The 24,619-nt window shown below is 38.8% G+C and overlaps 1 long non-coding RNA gene across 1 annotated transcript in view; it reads right to left on the bottom strand.

Moving 5' to 3' along the window:
• The window catches only part of LOC129144120 (uncharacterized), an 89,644-nt gene extending 84,568 nt beyond the window's left edge, over nucleotides 1-5,076 (bottom strand). Inside the window, exon 1 of the long non-coding RNA XR_008548305.1 lies at nucleotides 4,947-5,076. This is a non-coding gene — a long non-coding RNA (uncharacterized LOC129144120). The remainder of the gene's footprint in view (nucleotides 1-4,946) is intronic.
• Between the last annotated feature and the right edge of the window lie 19,543 nt (nucleotides 5,077-24,619).

Raw genomic sequence — 24,619 nt, forward strand, 5'->3', positions numbered from 1 at the left:
CTGCTGCTGCTGCTGCTTCAGCTGCTTTTCCTCAAAAGGTTCTGATATTTCTGATGAAGGACATTTTAGAGCCTGTAGTCTTTGGGTTTATTTGTTTGTTTGTTTTTGGAGCCTATAGTCTTTGGAACCCAACTCTATCATGTAGCAGAGTTGCTCAGGGACTTCCAGTATCCAGAGGAATAAGACCATGTACTACTAACCTTTATTTCCTATAAAAACAGGCTGTTTTACTCCCCTTTTGATCCCTGTATTAGTCAGGGTTCTCTAAAGGGGCAGAACTAATAGCATAGATGTGCATATATGTAGAGGAGTTTATTAAGGAGTATTGACTCGCACGATCACAAAGTGAAGCCCCACAATAGGCCATCTGCAAGCTGAGGAGCAGGGAAGCCAGTCTGAGTTCCCAAACCTCAAAAGCAGGAAAGCTGACAAGGCAGACTTTAGTATGTGGCAGAAGACCTGAGAGTCCCTGGCAAACCACTGGTGTAAGTCCAAGAGTCCAAAAGCTGAAAAACTTGGAGTCTGGTATTTCAGGACAGGAAGCATCCAGCATGGGAGGAAGATGAAGGCCAAAAGACTCAGCAAGTCTGCTCTTCCATCTTCTACTGCCTGCTTTATGCTAGCTGCACTTGCAGCTGATTAGATAGTGCCCACCCAGATTGAGAGTGGGTCTGCCTCTCCCAGTCCACTGACTCAAACATTAATCTCCTTTGGCAACACCCTCACAGACATGCCCAGGAACAATACTTTGCATCATTCAGTCCAATCAAGTTGACACTCAATATTCACTATCACAATCCCATAGATGTGACTATGATGAGATTTTATCAAAATCACTTTATCATTGTTACTCCTGCCAGAAAGATGGTGCATTACACCTTCCTGGCTTTGATGTAGACAATGAAACTTTCTAATAGATTGTCGATTGCTTTGACACAAAAGCTAGAGAAAATGTAACTTATCCCAGAACCTTTTTCGCAATCTGTCTCCAGCACTGCAGCTGTCAAATCTGGCCCCGAAAATGCCCTTGATTAAAGCAGTCAGCCAAAGAAAGAGTAATAGTCTGCCAAGTTAGGTGGCTATAATCCTCAGTATTGGTAATTACACTTCAAATACATTGAGCTTTGTTGTAGAAACTTAGTAAAACTGATTCATCTAAACAAAAGATGATTCAGATCTTGTGAGACTAACAACATTGAGGATGTTCTAAAGTATCTCCTGCAACTACATTACCTTCATTTGTGATTTTTGTCAGATCTCCCATGACAGCTTCTGCCTAATGTGGCCATCTGATGAAATCTTGGGCAATCATGGAAAATATTACAGATGGCTCATTTTTCTGAGGTAGAGCACCAAGTATGAGGAAATCATAGACAATCAGAAAATACATGTGGCTCATTTTTCTAAGGAAGAATACCAAATTTGATGCTAGGTTTTATTGTTATAACATAAATCTGAGTCCTGTGCCGTTTGTGGTAAATAGCTCTGAGATTTCATCAAGAAGAAAAAATTCACCTACTTCTCCTTCAGAGCCAGTCAGAACAATTAACTCTTCTGATGTTGTCAACCATTTGCATCACGATCTCATTCAAAGCCTTCCTTGACTTAAGTGGAGTTCTTGTATCTCTGTCAGCAAAAATGCATTACTCTTCACTTTCAGTCTGTCATAGACTCAAGAGTTGGAAACATTTATAGAACTGGTCAATAATACAGGGCCAACTTGTCTCCCATTGGCTAATATCTGGGTCCTTCATTTTTATTTACAAGTTTTTCTCATGAGTAATGGGATGACTTTTTTCAAATTTCTATCACGTATAAATTAATGCATCACTTAATTCCTTCTACAATCAACAGTGTCAAAGTATAGCCTTCTTCTTGTCTGACTTATAGATGGCCTGGGGCTGATGTAGAAACATTACGTTAAAATGGCAGCTTTAGAAGTCTCTGAATAGGGTTCAGTAACTTCCACACTTTTGTCACAATTGGCATCAATTAATTCACGTTATGGAACCATTTATCAAATGTTTAAGAGCTAAAACACAAGGGTTCTTACTTGGAAGAGGGTTATTCTCCCAACCTAGCCAACCAAATTAAAGCTAATTTACCCTCAGAACAAATTAAATCTTGGTTATGGCTTTAAAAAATTCTAATGCCCAAACTCAGTGAGTTTCAACTTCACTCCTTCAGAACCTCCTTCACAATCTATTTAAAAACTGTCTTCAAACCTAATTTCACATTTGAAAAAGCCACATCTAGAAAACTTTTTCCACACGGCATTTTCCAGGCATTCTCAAAATAATTCAGGGATAGAGATGGTGAAATCCTTAGCTTAAAATGTCATTTCAGAAATTAATCCCACCAGAAAGTAATGCTTCTTATATTGACACAGCTGTGGCTAAATTAACTTTTAGACACTGAAGACATTATTAGTCCTGATGCATACATAGTCACAAACAATGTTCTAAGAGAGGGGTTCTCTGGCCCTGAGTACACAACCAAACCAGAGCCAGAGGAGCACTCTAAGTCAGCACCATATTGCTTCATTTTTTCATAATGCTGTACAAACCTGGTAGACCAGGAAACACATATCCAGACTTTGTTGTTGGAAGCCTAATATTTATTATTATTGTTGGTAATAAAAATAGTTGTCATTTACTGAGTATTTACCATGTACCAGACTCCATGTTAAATATCTCCACATTGTTTATGTGCTTAATAATTCATATTTGGAAAAATATTAATTTTAACATTAGGAATCCCGTACAGTGAATATTCAAAAGGAGATCTAGTTTTCTATGAAGTCTTTTTCTTAAAATAGCAGAGAAGAACTCGCCTAATTACACAGCTACCAGCATTCTAGAAGGAAAATAGAAAAGAAGTGTGTTTGGGGGAATAAGTCCTGATTACCTGCAACTGGGCAAAGAGAAGTAAATGGAAATCCAAGGAAAGAGGGATAAAAAAAGAAAATATATTACAAGACTAAATCTTCAGGAAATATAACAATATCAAGCTATACTATTACTAATTGGAGAGCAGACAGATAAAGAAAATACTTTAATAGCTGGGTAAAGAAGGGTATCTACCACGTTCATGTCAAACATGAAGAAGATTAAAGCAAACTAGGTAGGCAGCTTGGAGCCTGTATAGCTTAACTATGGATTTGCATTCACTAAAAAGCTTAGTACTTAAATTCTGGAATTCCTTTGCATGGTATGTTTCATCCATGTTAAAGTGTGATGAAAGTAAGACTAGAAACCCCTGCTTTTATCATATACTTTATCACCAGTTGAAACTTAAGTGAAAACCTTTCTGGGATTCAGTTTTACCAGTTGTATAGTGGAAATTAAGCAAACCGCTCTGCCAACAACACACAGCTTTTAAACTACACCATATTGCTTGAGGCAATGGAAAAGAAAGCTCTTTGACATAACAGAAAGCACTATACAAATGTAAAAGTTATTATTCTCATTTTGTGTCGAAATGCAATCAGCTCCAAATTGATAGCTAGATACCACAATCCTTCAAGAGGGGCACTGGACAATGTAAGAAATGTCTAGTATACTACTAGGGTCTGTGCCTCAGTAACTGACAGTGAAAACAGTATAATGAGAATGGACCAAAAATATCCATTGAGAATGGTATTTGAAGGAAGAAACATTGGAATATTTCCCTTGTATGTCCACTAGTTGGTTTAATTATTCATTCATTAAATCTACTATTTCCTCCATGCTTGGGATGCTTCAAGCTTATTTTCTCTTATTCCTTGTTGAGTAGATGTGAAGAATAGAATAGTAATTCCTCACATATTTTCCGTAATCAACACCTAGATTTTTCATCTTGAGGAAAAATAACTCCATTAATAACTCCAATGTTTTTCATTCTCCCTGACAAAGATTGTCTCTTTGACCAAATTTTAGTCAGGCTCCTCTGAGCCCAATGAGGCTCCATCCTCAGGTATGTTCTCCAAGAACCCTGTGTTAACAAGAATCCTGTCAAGTTTGATTAGCCAGAGTTCCTTACCCTTGATACCTATTCACCCTCCATATCTGACAGAGTTTCTCATCCTCTACTCGTCTTTTAGAATATGATGACCCTGATCTGCCTTCAGAAAGAATCCTGGTTAGGTCAGTTTAGCCATAATCCCCCATTACCCTTGACATTCTCATAGTATTTTTCCATCCATTAACCCCTCCAACCCTGCCCTTCTCCTTGGCTATAAATAACAGCTTTTTCTTGTTGCACTCAAGAGTTGGTCCCAATCTCTCTCCCCTACTGCAAAACCCCATTGCAAAAGTCCCTATACTATTGTGGCATTCCTAAACATAGTCTGAACTTACTGTTTTTAATAAGTTTTTTGAATCATTTTTTTCTTTAACCTCCCTCATGGAGAAATATTTTTCAACTCTCTAATTATCGTCATTGAACTTGTCTGTACTATAGAGATGTGGAAACCTGTAATCTCTGTCAGATTCTGTCCAAATGGAGAAAGGTCTCTTCATCAGATATTGTCCCAGGGAAAGCCTTCCTGGGCTTGAAGTCATTTGGGTTACATAGCAACTTTCAGGCCTGAACTTAATTAAGCACTAATTGCTACTGCCCTTATGCACCTGACAAAAAAATGAAAATCTTTGGAGGAAAGCAACATAATGCTCGATCTTGAATTATTTCATCAATTAGCTTTTCAAAATACAATTTTCAGCATACAAGCTAAAATAACTAGAGACATGTGTGGACAAAAACTTCAAGAAAGAACCAGCACAAATAACAGACAACTAACTGAAAGTTGATTTGAAAATCTTGTTAAGGAGCTCGAAACTATGAAACACGATATAGAGAGCTGTTTGAAAGAGTCAAAATGTTAGGATATTGTCTTAGGCCATTTGTGCTGTTATAACAAAATACCACAGACTGGGTAATTTATAAACAACAGAAATATATTTTCTCACAGTTCTGGAGGCTGGGAAGTCCAAGATCAACGCACTGGCATCTAGTGTCAAGTAAGAGTCTATTCTCTGCTTTTAAGATGACGCCTTGATGCTACATCCTCTGGATGGAACACTGTGTCTTCTCATGGATGACGGTGAAAGGGAAAAAGAAGTAAACTTCATCCTGCAAGCCCCTTTATTAGCTCACCTAGTCCTATTCATGAGGACAGAGCCCTCATGATTCAATCTCTTCCCAAAGGCCACACCTCCCAATGCTGTTGCTATGGGGATTAAGTTTTAGCATGAATTTTGGAGGGTGGAAAAAAACATTTAAACCATAGAAGATATTACAATAGAATTTGAGAATTTAATGGATACAAATAAAGAGAGAAGAGAGTATAAAGAAGAGATGTGGTAAGAAATGAAGAGCAAGGCCAGGTGCGGTGGCTCACGCCTGTAACCCCAGCACTTTGAGAGGCCGCGGTGGGCGGATTACGAGATCAGGAATTCAAGGCCTGTCTGGCCAACATAGTGAAACCCTGTCTCTAATAAAATACAAAAAGTTAGCCTGGTATGGTGGCGGGCACCTGTAATCCCAGCTTCTTGGGAGGCTGAGGCAAGAGAATCGCCTGAACCCGGGAGGTGGAGGTTTCAGTGAGCCAAGATTGCACCATTGCACTCCAGCCAGGGTGACAGTGTGAGGCTCCATCTCAAAAAAAATAAATAAATAAAAAAGAAGAGCAATGAAAGTGATAAATATATGGGAGACTCTATATGAGAAGTGATTATATAAAACAACAATAATAATGCTTTTCAAAAACATACTGTATAAACACACATTTTACATATTACCATTTGTTGTTTTATACAGTCACGGTTTATGTAGACTTACGCATATTTGCATGTGTGTATGTGTAAGAAAATCATAGCATACAAGTCAGTATAAATGAATTGAAATGTTGTAATGTCCTTGCAATGTCCAGGGAAAGTAAAAAGTGCATGGTGTAATTTCCAAGGCAAGCACACCCACGCACATGTACACACACACACAAACACACAGAGGATGAACAATTCTAACTGAATGGAAAGTAAAAGTTATCGCCCTAAATAACAAGAAAGGAAAACATAGCCAGAGCTGATTATTTGAATGGGAAGGAGACATGTAAGGAAGGGAAGGACATTAATATCATTTTTACATTAAGGGAAATCAAAAGATGCATAGAAAACTGGTAGAGAGAAATGGGGGTTTAAGAACAAAAAAGGCACACAATTAACCAATACAAAATTAGGAGAAATACTAGAGCTTTCAAAATTGGAAGATATGGAGAGGTGATATGAGGTATTATAAATCAGCTTAATATTCATCTTTTATAATGGGAAATCAAGTTCATAAGTTAGGAAACAGTATTATAAGCATTTCATTTTTTTAGAGTAATTACTCAAGAAATTGTAATAAAAAAATTTGATGATACTATCTTAAAAATGGCACTTAGAATGGTGAAAGATGAAATAAGGAGCTGCTGCATTTTATTTGAAGTTTTTCTGTTTAATTACCTTATACTTTGGATAGATAAAAATTTAGATTATATATGATTACATAAAATTTTATAGTTTTGTGTTACATTAGCATATGAATATAGCATATTATATTTACATGTTAATTTATATTACATATAATAAAATTATAGATACCATACATGATAGTATATGCTATATTATTAACAGTATATGCTTTATATAAATATAATTATATATACTTTATATTATATATTTTACTATATATAATATCCACATTTTATATATTTATGTTCATAGTTATGTATTCCAGCTGGAAAATTAACCTGCTATTATCCTTATGAGCTAACCTTATTTTCACTGATCTTTAATAAAAGGTTGTTAAAATTCAGGTCATGTTTTCACAAACTCAGAATCAGACAGATTAGATCTCAAATCTCTCTTCTGTCATAATCTGGCTATGTGAGATATAAAAATTCACTTAACTTCTTTGAGTCTCTATTTTCTTATTTATAAGGTAAGAAAAATCATAACTACTTTCAGAAGTGCTGTGATTGTTGGAGAAAACATATTTAAAATGCTTAGCCAGTGTCTTCACAAAAGTAAACGCTCAAAAAATGAAAATAATGATATCATTTAACACTATTAATATTCATTTATTTAATAAACATTTGGGGAGTATATTATGTTTAATAATTTTCCTAAGACTGCCTACAAGAAGTTTGCCATATGATGGGAAGAGGGAGGCAGAGGAGGCTTCATTTACCCGTGGACATATGAACTGCATTGTGACAGATAATAAGCTTCAGATAAGGAAAGGAAATTGCAAGTAGAGGGAACAGCATAGGCAAACAGCATATATATATAAAGTAACATGATATATTTTATATCTTGGACAAGAAGTTTGGATTTGCTCAACTCTAGACACAGCCATTGAAAAATTTTAGAAAGACAATCCTGTCAACAACAATAGAAACAAACTGGGGCCAGGCACAGTGGCTCATGCCTGTAATCCCATCACTTTGGGAGGCTAAGGCAGGGAGATCAATTGAGGACAGGTTGAGACCAGCCTGGCCAACATGGCAAAACCCCCATCTCTACTAATAATACAAAAATTAGCTGGGTATGAAAAAATGCTCACCATCACTGGCCATCAGAGAAATGCAAATCAAAACCACAATGAGATACCATCTCACACCAGTTAGAATGGCAATCATTAAAAAGTCAGGAAACAACAGGTGCTGGAGAGGATGTGGAGAAATAGGAACACTTTTACACTGTTGGTGGGACTGTAAACTAGTTCAACCGTTGTGGAAGTCAGTGTGGCAATTCCTCAGGGATCTAGAACTAGAAATACCATTTGACCCAGCCATCCCATTACTGGGTATATACCCAAAGGACTATAAATCATGCTGCTATAAAGACACATTCACACGTATGTTTCTTGCGGCACTATTCACAATAGCAAAGAGTTGGAACCAACCCAAATGTCCAACAATGATAGACTGGATTAAGAAAATGTGGCATATATACACCATGGAATACTATGGAGCCATAAAAAAGGATGAGTTCATGTCCTTTGTAGGGACATGGATGAAATTGGAAATCATCATTCTCAGTAAACTATCACAAGAACAAAAAACCAAACACCGTATATTCTCACTCATAGGTGGGAATTGAACAATGAGAACACATGGACACAGGAAGGGGAACATCACACTCTGGGGACTGTTGTGAGGTTGGGGGAGGGGGGAGTGATAGCTTTAGGAGATATACCTAATGCTAAATGACGAGTTAATGGGTGGAGCACACCAGCATGGCACATGTATACATATGTAACTAACCGGCACATTGTGCACATGTACCCTAAAACTTAAAGTATAATAAAAAAAATTAGCTGGGTGTGGTGGCACATGCCTGTAGTCCCAGGCTACTCAGAAGGCTGAGGCAGGAGAATCACTTGAAGCCAGGAGGCCAAGGTTGCAGTGAGCCAAGATTTCACCACTGCACCCCAGCCTGGGCAACAGAGGGAGACTCTATTTAAAAAAAAACAAAAAACAAAAAACCTAGGACACTAGGGAAGAGAAAAGTTGTAAATGATTAAGATACGGGAGAGGATTTATAAGTATATCATAATAATCTGGGAGATAAGTGACAAATACATGAATCACATCAATAGGAAAGTCAAGGAGAGAAGTTTACAATTAAGAAGGTAGAGAATAGGGACATGGACTGATTTAATGTGACATGTGAATTAGAGGGAACAATTTAGGGTGGCTTTGGAAACTGGGTGAATAGTAGTGATTAACTGAAATAGGAATTGCAGATAAAGGAAAATCAAGTTAGGATACATGAGTTTGGGCAATATGCCAGAAATGATGCTAGTAATAGGAGATAAACTAAATATGACATAGAGCTTATCCTAGAAATACTGGAATGTCAAGTGCTAATGTTCAGTGGGTAGTGGTTTTATGGTTCTGAAGCTCAGCAGGAAGTCTGGGCCGAGGGTCTATATTTGGCTTGGTACATAGATAGTGGCTAAAAACATAAGTTTAAACTATTTTTCCAAGGGAAATCTCAGAAAGTGAGAAGAGAATTTACTCCTTGTCTAAGAACCAGCCCTTCAGACACATTCATTCCACTGTACAAAACTGTCTTTTTTCACTCACCAAAAATTTTTTGATTTAATGCCTATTGTCCAAATTCAGTGATATTTTTGCATGTCATATACTATATATATTTATTTACATTCCAAGACTAGAATAAGTATTTCTAGGATGAGGACTATGTCATATTTGCTTCATCTCCTATCACTAGCATCATTTCTGGCACAGGGAATGTCCCAGATATGTGTTTTCTGAGTAAATGCCTCACACCTCTGGTAGCCTTATAATGTTATTCCTTATCTTATGATTGAATCACAGCCCTATCTACGGCTTTAATTCAAGCTGTTTCTGTTTCTCTAGCTCATACTTTACATCATATTGCATGTTACTACTCAAGTTTCTTTTAATAAATAAATGCTCAATAATAAATGTCAGCGGAAAGTCACCCAGTCAACCATATGGAGCTCACTAATCATGACACAATTCATGAGAGGACAAGTGAAACTTTAAAGAAGCTCAAGGTATATTCCTGCTATGTCTCTCAAATTATCATTGATTAAGAGCCCCTGAGCCAGACATAAAGAGAAAGAGAGGATGACATCATTGGCATTGCAATTATTGTAGTAAATTTAATACTGTCATGTTCGGGGTGAAATGATACTCCTTTTATTTTTATTTTTATTTTTTATTTGTTTTGAGACAGAGTTTCACTCTTGTCGCCCAGGCTGGAGTGCAGTGGCGCGATCTCGGCTCACTGCAACCTCCGCCTCCCAGGTTCAAGCAATTCTCCTGCCTCAGCCTTCCAAAGCAGTAGGGATTACAGGCACCCACCACCACACCCAGCTAATTTTTTGGTATTTTTAGTTGAGACTGGGTTTCCCCATGTTGGCCAGGCTGGTCTTGAACTCCTAACCTCAGGTGATCCACCCACCTTGATCTCCCAATGTGCTGGGATTACAGGCATGAGCCACCAGGCCTGGCCGATACCCCTTTTAATTGGAATCATATGTCATAGAGGAATGCCCTAGTCTGTGAGAAACTCTTAGCCTAGTCTAAGTCTACCCACCGTGCAAAAATTTAACCGGCAGATATAGCAAAAATGACAATATCCCTACTAGAGGAGGAAAATTCTGACAAGAGTAACAACACTCGGGAAGACATGAGAAATATGTTCGTTGAAAAGTTTCATTCCAAAAGAGACATTTTTCAAAAGGTTGAATGCATTTGGAAAGGTCACATTGAAGTCAGCTCCACAAAAAACATTTGCTCACAAAAACACTAGCAACAAATAGATAACATTTGAGAAACAATTGTCTTGCCCTGACTGTATACAAATGGAGAAAAGTCTTCAAATGCTTCGATACATTCATTTTGAAATGTTGTCAGCCTCAGAAGCTTTTCCTGGTGGTACATACTGGCAATACTTGCACCTTGTTGTTTTCAGAGCTATTAACCAAATGTTAAATATTATGCAAGTGCCATCTGAAAAAATGTGTGTCTGAGATGCATTTATTTTGTAATAAATAACAAGTAGTCACAAGTAACCAAGCAGAACACAATATTTAGAACAAGAGCTACATTTATCAAAAAAGTAAAAATCTAAAAAGTGAGCATGTCAAAAAACAATTGATATATTTTTAAGTAAAAATAACTAAGAGTATGACATGTAAGTAACAATGAATGAGGGTTGTGAAGGAGAGACATGTCACAAATTTGAATGCACATTGAACACAAGTAGCAGTGGCCTATTTTCTTGTTTTTCTTATTATCATTATTAATCATTAAAGACAGTTAAGAATTGTCTTTCTGTATTTGAAGTCAAACTACCATCCTATGAATCACCTGGGGTGAGTAGCGTATTCCAGTCTTTTGTTAATGAAAGATTAGGCAGTGTTTATAACAGTAAAAAATATAGTTCATTAGTAAAAAATACCATTAGCCATGTGGAAAAACAGCCAGAGAAAGCATTCCCAGGCTAGTCCTCCCATGTAGCCAATGATTAGAAGTACAAGCCCCAGGATCTGCTTACAAGTGATAGTTTTTCAGTATCCCATTCAAGTTCAAACTGAATCATGATCCAGCCATTTTCTACCTGCAGAGGCTCAAATAAATTACCCAACCTCTTTGTGCCACCAGTGTTCTTATCTAAAGTCTGCATGGATGGATGTAATAGCTACTTCATGGGATTATTGCAAAGATTAAATAAAATAATGAAAATACAAAACCAGTACAACACCCGGCACATGATAAGACCTCAAGAAAAGTTGACCATTATTATTATTATTATTCCTGGACCTTAAATGCACATAGCCTATATAATAGGGAGTTGACAGTAGACACAAGTCTTACACATATCCAATGTGTGTTGGGTGGTGCCCCTTCCCTAAGCTTGTATGTGCATCTGTGATTTTCCTGGAGGCTGAGGACCATCCTAAGATAAACATTTGAACTGCATCCACAATTAAGGTTCAGACTGGCATAAGAATGTGTGAGGACCTGAGTAGGGGGTATAGGTAGTGGTGACAAGAGGATGGTTCTTTCAAATTTGCATACAGAACAAACAGCCCTGAGATGGAATCACTTGAAAAAAGAAGGATCCAGCCAGTGGGCTGAGAACAGACAAAGGGCATAAGATTACAGAATGAAAAAAATTAAAAGTTACACTATTAACCTCTGTAGTATTTCAGAATCCAAGCAATAATACTGAGGATGTGCCCTGCCCCTGACCTGAGCATAAGGTGGAGGGTGACACCAGTGTGTGAGGTGAATCAGCAGATCTCATCCTCAGCAGGTCAAGACAGCTGAGGGCAGAGCCGCACTGTTCAGCTGTCAAAGATAGCAGCTGCAGAATCCAGGATCTGCAAACAGCAAGGTCAGCAGATCTTCAGGGTGAAGCACTGAGGTGATGGAAGGAGCCTAAATGAAGTGATCAAGGTGGCAAGACAGCGCAGAGCAACAGAAGTCCACCTTGACGTGCAGACTTAAAGCTATGTTTAAAATACTTCCGAAGTGAGCCCAGCCAAACTCAGTAGAGTGAACTACGCTAGAGGACCTTATAAATTGAGTGTAAATGCTGATAGGCCTTCCTCATCTCTGGCTGGCTAATTCTGAGACAACTGGCTTCTGTTATGTTGTGTTTATTGTCTTTCTCAGGAAAGCGTATTATTTTTGTGGCAGCTGTCTAAATTCAGAGTAAAGAATTTGGCTTGACAAGTTGGTAAACAGATGTTTCTGGTGATAACTGAGGCACATAGCTCAGATTTAGGAGAGGTTCTTCTCTCCTCCAACTCCCAGAAGCCAGATCATCATGGTTTTGTAGGTTCAGATGTGACAGCTGAGCTGAAAACAAGGTTGTTTGCTCCTATTTGACATAGGAGATGATTGGGCAGGGACACAGAGAGCATATTCAGTGAATTTCATTTCCCATTCTTAACATTATTCCTCAAGTGAAATGTATTTAAAATGAATAACAACTTAAATAGCAGGTGAATAAGGGAGGTTATCAAAAATATGACTATATCATGTATGATTTTTAGTTGCCAAACTACAGTGTACAAAAAATACCATTCTTAAAATTTTCTCAAACTAAAACAAGAAAGTTTTCACACTCTGAGCCCCCATACCACCAGGCTGGCTGGGAAAAAAATAATTCAGACTTTATCCTTCAGGAAATTTCTCATACTTCTGCTCCTTATCCCATCTCCTCCCCACCTGGATTGAGAAAACGTTGAGAATCTTACAAAAGAATTTATACACTGGGGAGGGTCTTCTGGTCATGACTCATTAGTACCTATTATTTCCCCTGGAGACACATCCAGTCTCTTCAGATCCCGCAGCTTTGCTGCTGCCATGCCATCCTTGAGTCAGAAAAACTTTGAAGACAGTTGGAGCCTCCAGATTGGGAACTCAGACTCCCTGGGGACCCCACTCAGACTTTCCCTGAGAGCTTGACTCCTCCCCAGTGTGGCGTTACAGAGCAGGACAAGGGTCTCCACTATCAAAGCACACAAGACGTTCTACTGTTTCCCATAGAGAGAACATATCTCTTTTCCCTTGGTGCCCTCAGAAGTCTTTAGAATAAATAACTCAGAAAGTGAATTTTAATGCAATATCTGCTTTCTACAAGCCGAAAATGTCCAGAATCCAAAAACCCATGAGCCTGACCTTTTGCTTGAATAAAGGAAGGAAGGGAAAGGTGGAAAATATATAGAGAGAAAATCATGCATTAATGTGTGCTGTAGTTTGAGTGCTTTCCCCAAAAAAACTCCTTTTGAAACTTAACTTCCAATGCAACAGTATTGGGAGGTGGGGCCTAACTAGAGGTATTTAGGTCATGAGGACTGCACCTTCCTGAATAGATTAATATCACGGTACAAAGAGCTTATGGAAGTGGATTCACTCTTTTGCTCTTATGCCATGTGAGGATACAGTGTTTATTCTCCCTCGCCTTTCTGTCTTCCACCATGTGAGTCTGCATCAAGAAGGGCCACACCAGACACCAGATACTAGTAACTTGATCTTGGACTTCTCAGCCTCCAGAACTGTGAGAAATAAATTTCTGTTCTTCATAAATTACTCCATCTCAGGTATCCTGTTATAGCAGCACAAAACAGGTTAAGACAATGTATCAAAAATTATCCTGCTGCAAGTAAAAAGCTATGGTGACAACTTAGTTATTTATGTATCAAGCCCTTATGTAGCACTTAGCATGAACCAGCCACTGTTCTAAGCACTTTAAAAATATTAATGTACTTAATCCTCCGAACAACTCTTTATTAACCTCATTTTACAATGAAGAAACTAAGGCACAGAAATTAATTCCAGTTCACACAGTCAATCAGTGACAGCGTCTAAATTCAAAGTGAGGTCATCAGGCTCCTTAGACTCTCCTTTTACCTATTGCCATGTACACCTTATAGGAGGAGATGAATCTGCTGAGTATTATTCTATTATGTTCCATAGCTGCTCTCTTCTCCTTTTGCCCTCTTGCCCTGAGCCACTGCAGCTCCCTCTACTTGAACCACAACACACTGGGCCCAAGTTTATGTTCCAAAATCTAGACCTTATGGGTTCAGATCCTCTTACTTTGTTCCAACATTTGCCCTTTGCTCCCTGCCCTGTTCTTACATTTTCACTGATGTAATGAAGGCATAAGAACGTTGATGATCAGACCTTAAGACAGATTTGGCTTTTCTGACTTCCAGCCTCAGAACCCCCTCTTTGAACTTCCATCCTCAGAAGTCCCTCTTTCCATCCTTTTTCCATTTTGAGCTCTCTGGGTAATCCTTCTGGCCAAATTCTAATGCCTGATATCTAACTATCATATGAGGCCTCCTGGCCATTGTCCTGGCTGAACTTGCTCCAGATTCCCTTGAGGAGGGATTGGTGCCAGGTAGAACTCCAAGAAAATGTAATACATTCTGTATTCCCTGAAGTCAGGGATCTCAAAAGCTTTTTAGAAATAAGACATCATTTTTTCTCAATAAAATAAAGTTCACATTTGTATATTTTAGACACTTAATACTTGGAATGTCTCCATTTTTCTAACTTTTATTATAAAATAATATGATTTTTTATAGTAAATTAGAAAATAAAGCACTGAGTTTCTTACCAAGTATTTTTATTTTTCATTTTTTTATTATACTTTAAGTTTTAGGGTACATGTGCACAACACGCAGGTTAGTTACATATGTATACATGTGCAATGCTGGTGTGCTGCACCCATTAACTCATCATTTAGCATTAGGTATATCTCCTAAAGTTATCCCTCCCCCCTCCCCCCACCCCACAACAGTCCCCAGAGTGTGATGTTCCCCTTCCTGTGTCCATGTGTTCTCATTGTTCAGTTCCCACCTATGAGTGAGAATATACGGTGTTTGGTTTTTTGTTCTTGTGATAGTTTACTGAGAATGATGATTTCCACTTTCACCCATGTCCCTACAAAGGACATGAACTCATCTTTTTTATGGCTGCATAGTATTCCATGGTGTATATGTGCCACATTTTCTTAATCCAGTCTATCATTGTTGGACATTTGGGTTGGTTCCAAGTCTTTGCTATTGTGAATAGTGCCGCAAGAAACATATGTGTGTATGTGTCTTTATAGCAGCATGATTTATAGTCCTTTGGGTATATACCCAGTAATGGGATGGCTGGGTCAAATGGTATTTCTAGTTCTAGATCCCTGAGGAATCGCCACACTGACTTCCACAATGGTTGAACTAGTTTACAGTCCCACCAACAGTGTAAAAGTGTTCCTATTTCTCCACATCCTCTCCAGCACCTGTTGTTTCCTGACTTTTTAATGATTGCCATTCTAACTGGTGTGAGATGGTATCTCATTGTGGTTTTGATTTGCATTTCTCTGATAGCCAGTGATGGTGAGCATTTTTCCATTGTTTTTTGGCTGCATAAATGTCTTCTTTTGAGAAGTGTCTGTTCATGTCCTTCACCCACTTTTTGATGGGGTTGTTTGTTTTTTTCTTGTAAATTTGTTTGAGTTCATTGTAGATTCTGGATATTAGCCTTTTGTCAGATGAGTAGGTTGTGAAAATTTTCTTGCATTTTGTGGGTTGCCTGTTCACTCTGTTGGTAGTTTCTTTTGCTGTGGAGAAGCTCTTTAGTTTAATTAGATCCCATTTGTCAATTTTGGCTTTTGTTGCCATTGCTTTTGGTGTTTTAGACATGAAGTCCTTGCCCATGCCTATGTCCTGAATGGTAATGCCTAGGTTTTCTTCTAGGGTTTTTATGGTTTTAGGTCTAACGTTTAAGTCTTTAATCCATCTTGAATTAATTTTTGTATAAGGTGTAAGGAAGGGATAGAGTTTCAGCTTTCTACATATGGCTAGCCAGTTTTCCCAGCACCATTTATTAAATAGGGAATCCTTTCCCCATTGCTTGTTTTTCTCAGGTTTGTCAAAGAAAGAGGAAGTCAAATTGTCCCTGTTTGCAGATGACATGATTGTATATCTAGAAAACCCCATTGTCTCAGCCCAAAATCTCCTTAAGCTGATAAGCAACTTCAGGAAAGCCTCAGGATACAATATCAATGTACAAAAATCACAAGCATTCTTATACACCAATAACAAACAAACAGAGAGCCAAATCATGAGTGAACTCCCATTCACAATTGCTTCAAAGAGAATAAAATACCTAGGAATCCAACTTACAAGGGATGTGAAGGACCTCTTCAAGGAGAACTACAAACCACTGCTCAATGAAGTAAAAGAGGATACAAACAAATGGAAGAACATTCCATGCTCATGGACAGGAAGAATCAATATTGTGAAAATGGCCATACTGCCCAAGGTAATTTATAGATTCAATGCCATCTCCATCAAGCTACCAATGACTTTCTTCACAGAATTGGAAAAATCTACTTTAAAGTACATATGGCACCAAAAAAGAGCCTGCATCACCAAGTCAATCCTAAGCCAAAAGAACAAAGCTGGATGCATCATGCTACCTGACTTCAAACTATACTACAAGGTTACAGTAACCAAAACAGCATGGTACTGGTACCAAAACAGCATGGTACTGGTACCAAAACAGAGATATAGATCAATGGAACAGAACAGAGCCCTCAGAAATATTGCCGCATATCTACAACTACCTGATCTTTGAGTTTCTAAGTATTTTTTATATTAAAAAGTTATTGTCATATTGTAAACATTTACATGTGAACCTTCTAACAACTCCTTGAGGTAAACTCTGTAAGAGACTTTAGTTGCTTTAGGCCAATGATTTTCAAATGTTTTTTACTGTAGTCTATAGTAAGAAAAACAAATAATGGTGCAACCCAATGCATGTGTGCTAAGACAAAAATTCCTCCAACAATACTGTATTAGGCCATTCTTGCATTGCTGTGAATAAACACCTGAGACTGGGTACTCTATAAGAAAAGAGCTTTAATTGGCTGGTGAGTTTGTCGGGTATACAGGAAGCATAGCAGCGTCTGCTTCTGGGTAGGCATCAGGGAGCTTTTACTCATGATAGAAAGTGAAGCAGGAGCAGGTACTTCACATGGTGAAAGCAGAAGCAAGGGGGTGGGAGGAGGTGCCATACTTTACAGGAAGATCTCATGAGAACTCACTCACTATCAGAAGGACAACACTAAGCCATGAGGGATCCACCACCATCTCCCAAACACCTCCCACCTGGCCGCATCTTTAACATTGGGGATTACAAGAGAGTTGGTGAGAAGAAAGATCCAAACCATATCACTCCACCCCAGCCCCTCCAAATCTCATGCTCTTCTCACACTGCAAAATACAATCATGCCTTCCCAACAGTCCCCTAAAGACTTAACTCATTCCAGCATTAACTCAAAATCCCAAAGTCCAAAGTCTCATCTAAACAAGGCAAGTCCCTTCTACCTATGGGCCTGTAAAATAAAAAAAAGTTATTTACTTCAGAGATACAATGGGGGTACAGACATTGGACAAATATTGCCATTCCAACGATGAGAAATCAGTCCAAAGAAAGGGGCTGTATCCCCCAAACAATTTCAAAACCTGGCAGGGCATTCATTAAATCATAAACTCCAAAATAATCTCCTTTGACTCCATAGCCTTCATCCAGGACATACTGGTGCAAGGCTTGGGCTCCCAAGGCTTTGGAATCTCTGATCCTGTGTCTTTGCTACACTGAGAGTTCCACTGGGGACTCTGTGTGGGGATTCCAACCCCACGTTTCCCCTTGTCACTGCTCTAATAGAGGTTCTGTTCTCTGTGGGGGCTCCACCCCTGCATCAGGCTTCTTCCTGAGCACTCAGGCTTTTTCATACCTCCTCTGTAATCTAGGCAGAGTTTGCCAGGCCTCATTCACTCTTGCACCTTCTGTGCACACAGGCTTAACATCACATGGAAGCCACCAAGGCTTAGGGCAGCTTGTACTCTCCAGAGTGGCAGCACAAGCAGTATCTGAAGCTCTTTGAGTCAAGGCTGGAGATGGAGTGGCTGGGATGCAGGAAGCAGTGTCTCTGGGCTGTGTAGGGCAGTGGGGCCCTAGGCTTGTCCCATAAAACCATTCTTCCCTCCTAGACCTCTGGGCCTGTGATGGGAGGGGCTGATGTGATGGTGTCCCATATGCCTTTAAGTTCATTTCCCCATTGTCTTGGATATTAGCACTTGGATCCCTTTTAGTTACACAAATATCTCTAGAAAATGATTGCTCCACAGCCTGCTTAAATTTGCCTCTGGAAAAAAAAAAGCATTTTCTTTCTCTGCCACATGGCCAGGCTGCAAATTTTCCAGACTTTTATGCTATGCTTTCTAATAAATATAAATTCAAACTTTAAGCCATTCCTTTACTCCCACATCTGATCATAGGTGATTAGACACAGCAAGATCACATCTTGAACACTTTGCTGCATAGAAACTTCCTCCACCAGATATCCTAAGTCATCACTCTTTAGTTCAAACTTCAACAGATCCCTAGGGCATGAACAGAATGCAGCCTAACTCCTTACTAAGGCATAACATGTGTGACCTTTGCTCCAGTTCCTAGTAAGTTCCTCATTTCCATCCGAGGCCTCCGAGGCCTGGACTTCAGTGTCCATATCACTATCAGTATTTTGGTTACAACTATTTAACCAGTCTCTAAGCAGTTCCAAACTTTCCCTCATCTTCCTATCTTCTTCTGAGCCCTCCATACGCTTCCAACCTCTACCTGTTACCAGTTCAAAAGCTGCTTCTACATTTTCAGATACCTTTATAGCAATGCTCTGCTCCTCAGTACCAATTTTCTGTTTTTGGCCATTCTTGTATTGCTATAAAGACATACCTGAGATTGGGTAATTTATAAGAAAAGAGGTTTCATTGGCTCATGGTTCTGCAGGCTGTATAGGAAACACAGTGGCATCTCCTCTAGAGAGGCCTCAGGGGGGTTTTGCTCATGGAGCAGGCACTTCACTTGGTGAAAGCAGGAGCAAGAGAGGGTAGGGGAGGTGCTACACTTTACAACAAGCAGATATCTTGAGAACTCACCACCATGGAGACAGCACCAAGCCATGAGGGATCTACGCCTAGATTAGTCAGGGTTCTCTAGAGGGACAGAACTAATAGGATAGATGTATATTAAAGGGGAGTTTATTAAGGAATATTAACTCACAGGATCACAAGATCTCACAATAAGCCATCTGCAAGCTGAGGAGCAAAGGAGCCAGTCTGAGTCCCAAAGCTGAAGAACTAGGAGTTCAGTGTTCAAGGGCAGGAAATATCCAGCACAGGAGAAAGATGTAGTCTGGGAGGCTACAACAGTCTAATATCTCCACATTTTTCTGCCTACTTTTATTCTGGTCACGCTGGCAGCTGATTAGATTGTGCCCACCTAGATTAAGGGTGGATATGCCTTTCCCAGCCCACTGACTCAAATGTTAATCTCCTTTGGCAACACCCTTACAGACACACCCAGGATCAATACTTTCCATCCTTCAATCCAATCAACTTGACACTCAGTATTAACTATCACAGTCCCCATGACCCAAACACCTCCCAACAAGCTCTACTTCTAACATTGGGGATTACAATTCAACATGAAATTTGGTGGAGACACAGATCCAAGCCATATCAAATACTCTCACCTTTCCAATGTATGATACACTCTGATTTTGTTTATATTAGGCTTTTATTTTTTCAAATAAACCAACTAATAAGTTATGTTTCAATTTGAAAATAATCAATATGTTATTGTCAGTTTACTGTTCTTTGATAAACCTATCTTCTCCTTGCTCCTTACACACACCCCACAGAGAATATATAGCTCAAAAATTCATACTAGGAAAAGAACACCGTCTCTCAGAATCTGGCTGTTTTCACAAGCCTAACAACTATCAGGAGAGTGTATGACCACATGGATTTCCTGTCCCTTGGATCCAAAGGATCAATTTACCAAATACTGGAAAGCTTTGTGTAAGACTCTATCCTAAAGCAAATGACACTGGTAGAGCTTGTTTCCTCAGTGTAAATGAGGTAGTATTGACTGTGGAACATATATTATTTGTCAAAGGAGGGTTAAGTGATGCTTGAAGTTGAGAAGGAGGTATATCTAAATACTGACAAGGAAACAAATTACAGTCTTTTTCTAGAATATGTTACTTTCTGAATTTATAAATTATACTGGATTAAGGATATGGATTTCTAACTAATAGTTTACCTATGTTTTCCTTTTCTATGCCTAGGATATAAAAATAAATAAGTGATTTTACAAATGTATCACAAGATTGTAGAAAAGAGCCTGGAACAACCTTAAGAAGATCCAAATTATTTTCCTCATCTAAATTCATCAAACTCATTCATTTAACAAAATTGGTAACCAAGACCCTTCCTTTGAGACAACATTTTTAGCCTCAAGATTTAGCACAGAGGATTTATATTCACTGTGTAGAGGAGTCTCCAACCAAGAGAAGCCCAAGTGCTAACAAGGACCAAAGAGTCTATGGAGCCCTTCACCCTGGTTACCTCACTACTTTTCAGAGGACCATTATAAGGGCGGAAATTACACCGTGTTTTCAAGGGCTATATGCTGTTGAGAGTAGAAAGTAGTTCAGCACAGTACATTGCTTTGGACTTGATTCTGTATTTTCTCAACCCTCAGGGTAAAAAATTATAAAGACAGGATAAAAGCCAAGAAACAAAATATACACAATAAATGGTGGCAGAGAGAGCTCTGGAAGCACTGTTTTTGCTTCAGAGGAGAGTTAACATGAAATTTAAATGAAAAGAGGTACTAAAATACTTCCCAGCAAGTAATTAACAAAAGACAAACTCACCAGATCTCTTGGGAACAGACAATTTCATATTCATGGTATTTATAAATGTTTGAGTCATCAAAACTATAAGTCTGTCATTGCCTATAAAATTACTTAAATTACTTAATTCACTTCAAAGATACATTATCTGTCTCTCCTGGATTCAGCAATTCTTCTCTTTCAAACGTTCATTCAAAATTCACTTAGTCTGCTTTGTGCTGCTATAACATAATACCAGAGAATGGGCAATTTATAAAGAACAAAAATTTCTATCTTACAGTTCTGGAGTCTGGGAAGTCCAAGGTTGAGGGGCCCACATCTGACAAGGGCCTTCTTGCTGCATCACTCATGGCAGAAGGCAGAAGGACAATAGAGCATGTGGGGAGTTACTGGGGGGAGTAGACTGAACCCCGCCTTCTATCAGGAACCCATTCCTGCAATAACATTAGTCCATTCATGAGGGCAGAGTCCTCATGACTTAATTACTTCCTGAAGATCCACCTTTCAACACTGCTGTAGTGTGGGTTAAGTTTCCAACCCATAAACTTTGGAGGGCACATTCAAACCACTGCATTCACTCACACGGTAAAGGCCATCCCACCAGGATCTGTGAATTTCTATAGAACACACTATCTGCATGCTTATTTTTGCACTTGATAGCACAGATAAATCCAACTCTTTTCACTCCTGTACCTGTACAGGTAACCATGACTATAGAAAATCTCACAATCATGTGGGAAGATATGTTGAATTAATAAACACAGATAAGGGTGAGCTGCTAATGCTACCAGAAATTCTACTGAACTTCCCTAATCTATCCACTTTTTCACTCTCCTACATGATAATCCACACCTTTCTCCTCACACCTCAAACAGCTTCTATTTTATCTCTATTCCCAGTAGGAAGCTGATGACTCTGCTTCCTCCATACTGAGAAAATTAGAGCAATCAGAAAAGAACTTCCATGGATTCCACTGTCTGCTACCACTTTCACTCACATACTAGGCCCTTTCTTCTGTTGCCATAGATGAATTATAGATGAAACTATCTAAAGCCAAATCTTCCATTTTTGCACTAGATTCCCTTGCCTCTCTCCTATATCATCAGCATTTCATCCTCTGCTGATTCATGCCCACCTGGATATATATACACATACATATATATATTCTTCTTGACCCCACTACCCTTGCTACTTATATTTCCATATCTTGGATCCCCTTTGCAGAAAAACTTTTTGAAATAGTTATCTGTATTTTTTGCTTACCTCACCCTAATTCTCTTTAAACTCACCCTTTAATTTCTCACCCTAATTCTCTTTAAACTCATCCCTTAAGGCTTTTACTTCATCGATTCACTAAATCTTCTCTGGCTATTGTCACAAATGACCTCCATGTTGCTAAATCCAATGATCAATTTTCAGTCCTCATCCTTTTTCCTGTAGTTGATAGCATTCTCCTTGATACATTATTTTTCACAGTTTCTGAAAGGCTATATTTTTCTTGAGTTTCCTCCTACTGCACAAATCACTCCCATTCCTTCTCAATCTCTGTTGTGGTCACTTTTCATTCTCAAACTCTTTATGTTGAAGTGCTTCAGGACTTAGTCTTTAATTGCCTCCCAGAGGAGGATTTACAGTGAAGCTAATGTTGTTTAATTTTAGCTTCAGCAATCCTCCATTGCATGGGCCCATTTCAAGGGTCTAGGAAAGCCCCCAAAATCTGTTCATGCTTTCAAATTGTAATTGGTTAAGACTACTTTTTCCTCCTTTTCACTTCTTTCTATCACATTTCCTTACATCCAGGTGCTACTAGAGTAGCAGCAGTCATGTTTGGGATGTGGCCAAATGCAACCAAGATTTTATAGGGTATTTTTATGTGGTTTTGTCATTTCCATGTATTAAGGTAATGCTAGCTACCTCATAAAAGAGCTGGCTTTAAACAGTACTCCAACTACTCACGTGCCAGAGGTTGAGTTGCAATGTGAATGTGTTGTGAGGCACCTGAGACTATATATGTAGTAGAAGGAAAAAATGATTTAAAATATATGGATCCATAAACTAATATAAAAAAAATTCTTCCAATCTTCAAACATGTGAAATTAATACCTAATCAAAGTGAAAATTTTTGGCTGGGCATGGTGACTCACACCTGTAACCCAGCAATTTGGGAGGCTGAGGCAGGTGGATCACCTGAGGTCAGGAGTTCAAGACCAGCCTGGAGAACATGGTGAAACCCTGTCTCTACTAAAAATACAAAAATTAGCTGGGCGTGGTGGTACATGCCTGTAGTCCCAGCTACTTGGGAGGCTGAGGCACGAGAATTGCTTGGACCCAGGAGGCAGAGGCTGCAGTGAACCAAGATCACTCCACTGCATTCCAGCTTGGCCGACAGAGTGAGACTCCATCTCAAAAAAAAAAAAGGAAATTTTTTTTCTGTCAGTAACACACTTGGTAATGCAGTATGTCAATTGTAAATGTAAAATTTCTTTCATTTTTGATGGTAATAAAATGTAATCAAATGTAGTAGAACTTCTGTTTGTAGGGTATAAACCTGTATCAGTATTAACAGTGAGTTTGTCTGTGGATAAAATCTTGCATCTTGTGCATCCCACTAATCAGTGATAAAAAATGTTTTTGAGAAATTATTTCTATTTTCTATGAAAACATTTGTAAATTATTGTCATAGTGGTATAAGTAGGCCCGGTATGGTGGCTCACACCTGTAATCCCAGCACTCTGGGAGGCCGAGGCGGCTGGATCACGAGGTCAAGAGATCGAGACCATCCTAGCCAACATGGTGAAACCCCGTCTCTACTAAAAATACAAAAATTAGCTGGGTGTGGTGGTGCGTGCCTGTAGTCCCAGCTACTAGGGAGTCTGAGGGAGGAGAATCGCTTGAACCCAGGAGGCGGAGGATGCAGTGAGTTGAGATCACGCCATTGAACTCCAGTCTGGCTACAGAATGAGACTCTGTCTCAGAAAAAGAAAAAAGAGAGTGGTTGAGAAGACAGCCTAAAACAGTAAGGAAAAATGTTTGAGTGCTTTGTCAGTAAATTAATTAAAATACTGTCATTTTTCCAAACTTGGTAATATTTTTATATTTCTCAGCTTTTTAAAATATACAACCTGCTTTTTTCTTTTTTCCATTATTTACTGTTGCCCTAATTTTATATTCATAATTATTTCAGAGAGTCCCCCACATTATTTATAAATCAGATCCTGGAAATGGAATCCACTCCTCCTGCTCCTCTTCCTTATCTGCATTCACTCTTTTGGGGATCATCCAGTCATGGCTTTAAAACCTGTGTCAATACCAAAGAATCTATCTCTAATACCAGACTTCTATCTTGAATACAAACTTCTCTCTGGAACTGCAAATTTTAATAGATGTCTAATACACATCTCATACTCAACATGTCTAAAATCAAACTCCTTTATAAAACCCAAACTGCGTCCCCCACCAGTCTTTCCCAAGTCAATTATAGGTGACTCTATCTTTTCTGTTGCTCAGGCCAAAACTTTGGTGTTATCCTTGACTCCTTTCTCTGATTCTTTACAGCTAATCATGTTAGCTCTACTTTCAAACTTCCATACTCAGAATCTATATCCAAACTCTATCCAGACCACCTCTCACCATCTTCACTCCTTCCCCCAGGTCAAAGCTACCATCATTTCATGTCTGGATTACAAGAGCTCCACAATATCTCCTTGTTTCTACTTCGGCTTACACCATTACCCCAACTCTCCCACACACACATCATAAGTTAGTTCATGTCTCTCCTCTGTGCAAAACCCTGCCCTGGCTTCCTGTTTCAATCAGAATAAAAG

The sequence above is a fragment of the Pan troglodytes genome, chromosome 1 (assembly GCF_028858775.2).
Source record: "Pan troglodytes isolate AG18354 chromosome 1, NHGRI_mPanTro3-v2.0_pri, whole genome shotgun sequence".
Lineage (NCBI taxonomy): Eukaryota > Metazoa > Chordata > Mammalia > Primates > Hominidae > Pan > Pan troglodytes.